Consider the following 9818-nt stretch of genomic DNA (forward strand, 5'->3'; position numbering starts at 1 on the left):
AGGACAGAGTGTGACTCAGCTATTGTATTTGCATATCATGAATATTATTTTATTTGCTTCGTACTTGGTCAGACACCTGAGAACTTTTCTGGGTTATGATATGAATCATGATAATTACACAAACTACTAAGTCAGGTATCTTAAATGACATTTGAAATTAACAACAGTGGAAATGAAGGAAGGTTTTAAAATATATCAAAACACTAATCACGTTACCCGATAAGGAAAGAATTAATCTATGTACTGTACTATAGGTTCAGGTGTGATAATCATGTCACTGGTTCACGAAAGATACCGCCGTCACGACATGGATATCAAATGTATATGTAGCGTAATCTTAATAATGTGGGTAAAGTATTTCATTATTTATTTGTATGTCCCTGTTAAATCTAGATCGGGAACAAATCATAAAAAAGTAAACATACAGTACTACAATACTACTGTAGACCAAATACCTTGAAAATACACCAGCTATTTCACACCAATAAAGAGAAGTCAAACCTCGCCCATTATGTTTCTAAAATCACAAGCCTTTGGGGAAGGTGGCTTGACGCAGCGATTTTCATTCAGGTTGTGAATCTTGTTGAGGGTTTAACCACACGCTGACCATTCTCGGCCGGCCATGCTTAGTATATCTTACCGTAGTTACCTTTTACACATTTTTTGGCATTAAGAGATACTTCTTTAATACAGTACCATACAGTGTGTATAATTATTCTTTTTGTTATTAAGAAGTTAAAAGATATGAAACATTCTCTCATACTCTAAATGAAGTCCAATGTTTTTCAAGAAAAATAAAAAGTATATTTTCTATAAGTCGAATATTGAAAAATGCGAAGTATTCTATGGTGTGCACTTAAGAGCAAGCAATATATCTATTTTGATAAAAAAAAAAATTTATATTCCAGTTTTAGTATAAAATTGGTTAATACCATATATTTTAATGTATAAGTAGATCCATGTACAGTACAAGACGACCCCAAGTTTGAGAATATTTTTGGATGATTTTTGCATGTTGGGCGTATAAAACCTGTTTCACCATTGCAATTTTTGCTGCGTTTTATGGTCTTGATACGCATCTAGCTGGCTAAAAGTGGAGCCAAATGTAGGGAATCTTCCAAATGTTCATCAATATATCTTATTTCCCAGCATCTAAAATTGAGTTCAATCATATTAACAGTTAGTAGCTTAATTTTTGTATTCAATTTGCATGTTACAGATGATCCACACATACAGTAACTTAAAAATAAAAAATGTGTATGTGTTGTGTATAAATGACCCATTGGCATATGCACCTATGCTTTGGCCTTGCTCGTGGTAGGCAAACCTTTGCCTAAACTTATTTATGAGTTACCTTTAGCAGCGAGAGTCTTTGTGGAACATATGAGCTGATCTGCGCACTGGGCGGGTCTTGTTAGTTGTCTATTTTTAGCTGAAGCTGTGAAACACATGAGTCTTCACGCTGTGAATTAACGATCCGATTAGCCCAATAGGCGGGTCTCTTCAGAGACGGACAGTAGTCTTGTCTATTGTTAGCCGCAGTTAGCATGCTGTTTATTTTGAGCGACAGTAATATAACAAGTTTTAAGAATGGGCTTTGCATTAAACTTTACAGCGACCAATGTCTGATCTAATCAACTGGAAGAGTTTGAAGTCTGCCGAATTCGGAACAAATTCCTTTACATTTTGTGAGCAGTTGTTCTTTTGAAAGTTGTTTTTTTATGCAGTATAAGTAAAAGATGCAGCAAAAAAAAAAAATTAAATATTCCCGCATCAATATTTCCTAAATTTTTTATGCGGGCAGGAATGATAATCTAATGATTTTTTTTACTTGCCCTAATCATAAAAATCAGAATCAAAACCCCAAATCCCATCCCTACTCTTAATTAACATGAATTAACTTTTATGGAGTAGGTCTAATGTTGGCAGGTCTGCATGAATGAAAATAAATATTTTTATGAGGAAAGGTTAAGTTCAGACAGAAAGGTTCAAACAACTTTATCTGAATTCACTCAAAGATCAGATCGGAGACTTAGAGAGTGAAACTGAACATGCAAATGATCTCACAAGGATTATGTAATTTGAAAGGTATATGTTAATAATAAAAGATTTCCAATACGAATGATTAAATTCATATTATTATATGTTGTAACCTTGAATCCCATTTTCATCTCTGCTGCTTTTTATATAAAATAAATCCAAAGGCAATGTTAATTTCCTCCGAAAGAACACATGAACTTATCTGCTTAGAAATAAATTTACATTAAACTGAAGTTTCCTATCTTAGATTTTCATCCAGGTGATTGTATTCAAACATAATAATCTATTTTAATATCAGTAATATTACAAATTACGTAAGAGGCAAGCTACTACATAATTACTTTACCAATATCAATAATAGTATAACTACAGCATACTCAGAAAATGTATACCGCCACCCACATCATAATTTCCCCTTGTATAAAATTGCAAAGCGTCTTTTCCATTTTGTAACGACACCCCCAACCCTAGGGCCCCGCGGGACCATCGGCTCGGCCTAGCCTAGCCTAGCCGGGCCTGACCAGACCCAGCCCAGCCTGGCTAGGCTATATTAAAAAATATTGAATACAGAATCTCGATCTTCACCGGGATTTAAACCGGGGACCTGTCGCTTACAAAGGAAACGTCATAACCAACTAAACAACTACGTTTTTAGTTATGCGCAATCCGGTAGCCATTGAGAGGCTTTGTCATTGTTCCTTAGACCATGATAAACCATTCTAGAAAGTTTCATTCAGATCCATTAATCAGTTTTTAAGATATATAGGTCCGGGACATTCGACGAACACGCAGACCCGAAATTTTCCCTTTTCCAAAATGAACCATTCTTTGGGGCAAATCCAGAAATGTCCGAAAGGGGGCCGAAAGTGGGGCCGATCGAGAAAACACTACCCAGGTCCATGACGGAGAATTACTGCAATTTTACTTAATGTCAAGCCCTGTATTATGTTGTACATAGTTCATTTGTCAACAATTAGCAATAAATATTTGGCATTTAAATATTGGTATGAATCTAATTACTTTAGAGAGTTTCATAATGCCTCTAGGCAATGGTGCTTAAAACAGAATGAAGGCAGTAACGATTTTGTTAATTAAACTAGTCTATAGTAGGCCTCCATACTCAAATCATTAAGGTATGCCAAGTCTCCTTAATATCTAATCAAACTATTACCGGTACTACATACTATGAAAATAGTTACCGGTAATCACAATACACAGTTGCCCTTTATCTTTAAATTCCCACATATTAACGCCTACAGTACTACTTATTATGTAACCTATTAATTAGTGGGCATGTTTACAAACTCAATCTAAAAATATTGTCCACATAACCTATGGTCAAATTGCGATCATTATGTAAATAATAATAATAATGATAATAATAATAATAATAATAACAGTAATAGTAATAATAATAATAATAATAACAATAATACAGTATTATTAATTTATTTGGCAAAGTGAAAGTACAACCTTGCCAGGAGGAAAGAATAGGCATGAGCTCAAACAGTAAAACTGCCCTTGCTCCACCCTCAAAACATACTGTAAAGGCAGAGGAGAAACAAAAGTATAACTGATTTAAAATTAACTTTAAACTAAACAAAACTAAAAACTTACTAAATTAAAAATCCTGATTCGAAATTAACTCAGAATTTTTGGACAGTAAAAAGGAAAGGTCAATTTGTGAAAACAAGGAATATTCAAATATAAACAGAAAAACACAAAATAAAAAAATATTAAGAAAATTCAAGTATTTAGTTAGTTGAGCTTTAAAATCAAAAGTGGTTGAGGATTGCTGAATTTGTAGTGGATGTTGTTCTTGGGAGAGATGTTTTGCCCTACCTGACGTGTAATCGTACTGAATACTCAGTACGTTCCCAAATACTAGCAAAAAAAATTCGCAAGTGATTCGGGTGGGAATCGAACCCACGACCTCCAGGTATCTAGCCTGATGTCTTAACCACAAGACCACCGAGCTTGCGTTTGGTGACTAGTGATGAATTCGATCCCCTAGTAGCAGCGGGTACTGCAAAGTGTTATTCGGATATGAGTTGAGGATTGCTGAATTTGTAGTGGATGTTGTTCTTTTAATAAAGTCTTGGAAAAATGACAAAAGATGGTGTTACAAGTACATTTAAAATAACATTCTATTCTGATGCCATTTTGCATCTGCAGGAGAAACATACAAATTGATATCTGAAGTGTTAGAGTAAATGCTCAGTACATTCCAAAATGCTTGCTAAAAAAAAAATCTCTCAATTGATTTGAGTAGGAATCGAGTGGTGAAGACACCAAGCTATTTACAGTATCTGGACTTCATGAATTCGATTCCACCCAATTCACTTGCCAGATTTTTTTTCACAAGCATTTGGGAAAGTACTGAGCATTCAGTACTAAAACATATAAAGTAGGGCAAACATTGATTTATATAAAATAACATTCTAGTTATAGTAAATAAGACCAATGTTGGGCCGGTAAATACTTGGATGGGAGATTGTGGTTATACAGAAGACATTTAATGAATTGCAAATAAAAAAAAACATATAAACCTAGAACTGAAAAATTCCATCTCCCTTAACCCAACCCAGTTTAGTTGACAAAACTGAGATCATTTGGGTCCTCAGGTCAACACATTTTACATAATCATATTATAATGAAACGTTTAGAGTCAAAGTAAATCAGTAAAAATGTTTTGCTTTTCTATAAAAAATTGTTAATTTATATAATCTCTATACTATATGCGACACAGACTTTTGAATTTCAAAAACTGTTGAAAAAGGTAAAGAAGTAGAACTGCAAACTAGTACATAACTGCAGCAGAGGGTTAAGAATTTTTTGCTGACCAGGGATCTACAGTACCAAAATCTACCCTGTCCAACACTGTACCATGGAGTGTAAAACTGACATTAAATCACCAAAACTACTATAAAAACCAAGTTTGTTTTTAATTTATTTTGTTTTTTTGAAATTCATGTACAGTGTGTGCTATTTCGAAAAGAAGCCTGTACTATCTTGAAAAGAAGCCCATGGGGTCTTCAAATCGAGATGGGCTCCATCTTAAGATTAAGCCCACTGGGCTTCAATTCGAGATTTTACGGTATTGTTATTATTCATATCATCAGGACACTACTAAACAACCCACTTTTATTACATATAAAAACACTACTTAATTTGAATGGGGGTGTGGTAATAAACTACTGCACACTAGGATAGGATACAAGATTATACGTTGATTATTGTTTGCAAACAATAAATTAGCAATCAAAGTTCTTTTAAAGTTTTTAATCATTTTTTTAGTTAAAGATTCCAGATATGTTCTCTCCCCAATAATGACTACATCAATAACAATTGTACTATTGGATATTACACTGATACTGTAAGTATTATATAATACAATGTCATCAGAATCCTCTCAAGGACATTGAAGCGTCATTATATTACGAAGCTCGGTGCGTCACACATGTGATGCTTGACTGTTTGCCACAAGATATGAAATAATTCCACGTGATGATTGAAGTACTATACATCTTAATCATTCCGGTACACTGTAATTTGAGTTATATACAATTTTTAAAAATAATTCTTTAACATCTTTAAAAATCTTGTTAAGTGCGCAATGTCGGAAGACGTCAAGGGTCTAAGATGACGACGATAAAAAAACTTTATGTTGCTAAATTATTAAGAAGGCTGATCAGTCATGGTGTTAGCTCAGTCAAAGTTCATCATAAGTAAGCAATCTCTGTCAAATGTCTACAAAAATTATGCATATCAATATTTCTCTGATTGTACTCTGGATCACCTTTTACGCAAGCTTTTTAACCCATGACCAAAATTCAAATGTCGGTCACTCAACCATGACCCATCGACCTAATGATTGGCAATGTTATTATAGTATTGTTTGAGTGCTTAAGCCATTAAATTGCATCAACTGTTTTCTGTTAGTAAGTAGTAATAGTATAAAGTAGTTCCTTTCCTTAAAGTAAGAAATAATGACAATCATGTATCAAGATATATTTTGTTGCATAGTTTCATTTTGACATAGAACTATAATACTTGCATTACGGAAGTAAAATTTTGAATCGTTTACCAGCATTCATATTTTAAGTAAAGATTTAAGCATATTTTAAACATATTTTTTAGAAATAATTTAAAGGGTTTTGCACATAGACCAAAAAATTGGTTTGATCTCAAATGGTTGTCAAATGGTGCCGTAGCTCCAGTGGCGGCGCCAGCGGGGGCAGGGGGGCTTAAGCGCCCACCGGACAGGTCAAGCCCCCCCGCCGGACAGAGCTCGTCGGGCAGTCAGACCATAAAACATATAAAAATAGACCCAAAATAAGCCAACACATGTCTGTCACAGTCTGAGAGTGCCATTTTCGGCCATCCAGAGGTTTTGATATTCTTTTTAAAAAATCTCATTTGGGAGGGGAAACCCCTATCAACCCCTTCCTCCAGCTCGAGCCTACAAGCTCAAGTCCCCCCTGTCAGACAACTTAGCCCCCCGAGAAAATATATCCTAGAGCCGCCACTGCGTAGCTCATGAACTCCCAAATGGGAATCCAGTTTTTGCCAACTTATTTGATAGTAACCCAACCCAAAAATACATGAACATTATATAAACGTTAAAAACAATTGTATTGCAGCAGGCCTGTTCTATGGCGAGGAACGAGAGTCCATCGTTAGAGGCTGGCAAGGGCCCTAGAATCAGCCCAGTGAAAAATGTTTTGAGAGAAATAGGATGACATTCGGTAAGACTTTACCACTACAGCAATTAATTATCAATGTATTATCAGTACCTCCCATGTCAGAGAACTGAAGACTCTTGCTCAGCGTTCTTTGGTTGAAGCCACCAGAAACCTGACATTCTGTGTCTCTGTATTGTATGTAATCTCTCCTGATAGAAACTAGCATTTCTAGCACAGTGAGTATACATGAATGGGGTCACTAGAAACTTATTAGTTTCAGTAAGGGTGAGGGGTGGGAAATAAGGCTCCTAAAATATGAGCTTTGCTATGTATACAGTAGTTGTAATCTCTCCTGATAGAAACTAGCATAGCACAGTGAGTATACATGAATGGGGTCACTAGAAACTTATTAGTTTCAGTAAGGGTGAGGGGTGGGAAATAAGGCTCCTAAAATATGAGCTTTGCTATGTATACAGTAGTTGACAAATTTTTGTGATTTTCTTTGTAGGTCTACTGCCTTTCGGGCCAATGCAATTGGTAACTTTTTAAACGTGCCTGTGACCATATTTCAGAGGTGGGGTGGGAGGAGGCTGGTGGCAGAGAGTTCCAAAATAGTCAATAGTGATGAAAACACAATACCACATTTATTCAGTTTTTGCCAAAAGTATAGAGAAAAATAATAAATAAAATTATAGTATATCGACAAATAAAAAATGCGACTGTGCAAAAGTAATAGAGGGCACCCTTAATTCCTCACTTGAAATGTTATCACATGATTATAGCAAAGGCTAACCAAGCTTGGTGCCGCTTAGCTACAACTGAACTACAGTATTAAACAAATATAAATAATAGAAAATCATGTAAAAACATTTCAAGTGAGGAACTAAGGGTGCCCTCTATTGCTTTTGCACAGTCACATTTTCTTGGTGACTATTTGTACTTTTTTTGAGGATACAATAAACAGAACAAACAATATACTGATCATAGAGAATGTGATGTTGCAATATATAAACATTTTAGTCAATTGGATTGATTATATAATTGATGAAGAAATAAATATTTCTTAAATGGGAGATTTCATGGTGATGGACTTAATAATAAAACTAAACAAAAACTATTAGTTAAATCTGCAGTAGCTAAGGCATCATTAATATCACGCAATGATTTGCTTTGCTATAAATTTAAGACTACCGTGTAGTTCTGATAGGCTAGGTTACCGTTTGTTTTAGATTATGGCCTCTATAGCTCATACACTTAAGAACAATTATAATGCTCTAAAACAGGATTCGAACATCGAACCTCTTTTTTGCAATCCACCTATCATTGCTAGACAACAGCCACTAATTTAATATTGATTTTGACTTCATCTAAATTACCTTCACTCACCCACAAGTATGGCAACGCACCGTGTTTGAAACCTAGATGCCAACTTTGCACCATTATCACTACAGACTGTATATATATATATATATATATATATATAGTAGTATATACTACTCCTAACTAACTCATAGGGTGAAAAATCCTTTGTCTATATTTCTCCTTAACGTCTTTAAAATTTCCCCTTTAGCGGCAGTATTTTCGCCTTAAGGTATTATTTCTAACCCTTTCCATTGTTTCCCCCTGTATATAGTCATATATATATATATATATATATATATATATATACATATTCTAACTGGACTCTAGACCTAGGCCTATGTATATATCGTGTCTGTAAACATATTTCAATCTTTGTCAATCTACTGTAAAGTCGAATGTACAGTACGTCCTGGTCCCAGACCCTTATAGGTTCATCACTTGGATAGACTCATCTTCTATGAATGATATCTTGTTTGAAGCAAGAAACCAAGTTGTCTTTATCCAGTACTGATCGTTTATTTTATTCGAGTGGGAAACTTTTAACATTAAACTTTCACTACTATATATTTCCATTATATTGTCATAAAGAATATCTGCCATGGTTTTTGGGAAGAATTTGCATTTTTCTACAGAGGTCAACAACGTTTTGACCTTTAGATACCTCAATTTCTGCACACATTTTGAATTTGAATGGCTGGAAAATCTACAGGCTACATGTTAATACCAACATCATGCAAATCTATCCAATAAATCATGAGTTATGAACCTAAATGTTAACCCCTACCAAAAAACATCGGCATTGATTACACAAGTAATCAACAATGACAGTAGTACATTTAATCAATTTATACATTTTTCTTGTTAATATCATTTTTTATATTCCATATGCTTATTAATAATAGAAAATATTAATTGGTATCAAATCTACTCACAACTGTAGATTTGTAGACGTTTGTGAGTAAACTCTGGTTGCGTCAATTTCTGCCTGTTTCAATACTTTTTAAATTTGAATGACTGACCAATCTATAGGCTAAATGTTGATACCAACATCATACAAACCATTGAGTAAATCAAGAGTTATGAGCATAAATGTTAACACCCATACCAAAACCATATGCTTATTTATAATAGAAGATACTAATTGGTATCAAATCTACAGTACTCACAACTGTGTATTTGTAAACGTTTGGGAATGAATTGGGAAAAAATTTCCTAAATAAACTTTTCTGAGGAGGTCAATGACCTTTGACCTCTAGCTATGTCAATTTGATTACATAAACATTGACAATTAGTACATAATGCATTATATTTTATTTCTTGTTAACCTCAATTTTTGTATTCCATACATTAATAACTACAAGAAAAACACAATTTGTATCAAATACATCCAAAATTAGACATTTTGTTTATGTCACTGAAGTTTATTGATATTTTATGCAAAAATTCACATTTTAGAAAAAGGTCAAAGACCTTTTGACCTCTAGTGAAGTTTAATTGTCGGATAAATTTTATTTAAACTGCATGATTAAGATCACATATATGCTACACATTGTTACCAAAATAATATTGTTGGGATTTTTAAATCACAGGTTATGGGCATAAATGTTACCCCTCCCCCCAAAAAAAGTATTTTTGTTGGGGGGAAAAAACACTAACGACCATTTCAAATGATGCGAATACATACAATGCATCCCTATATTTTTCTTGTTAAACATCAATTTTTTTGTTCTA

At 34.0% G+C, this 9818-nt stretch overlaps 1 protein-coding gene across 3 annotated transcripts in view; it reads right to left on the reverse strand.

Annotated features, from left to right (window-relative positions):
* LOC117115939 (WD repeat-containing protein 89-like) overlaps nucleotides 1-9818 on the reverse strand; it is a 137400-nt gene that overhangs the window by 120264 nt on the left and 7318 nt on the right. The gene's annotated exons all lie outside the window — the stretch shown is intronic.

The sequence above is a fragment of the Anneissia japonica genome, unplaced genomic scaffold, assembly GCF_011630105.1.
Source record: "Anneissia japonica isolate Jap-2015-1 unplaced genomic scaffold, ASM1163010v1 scaffold27830_len515607_cov181, whole genome shotgun sequence".
Taxonomy (NCBI): Eukaryota; Metazoa; Echinodermata; class Crinoidea; order Comatulida; family Comatulidae; genus Anneissia; species Anneissia japonica.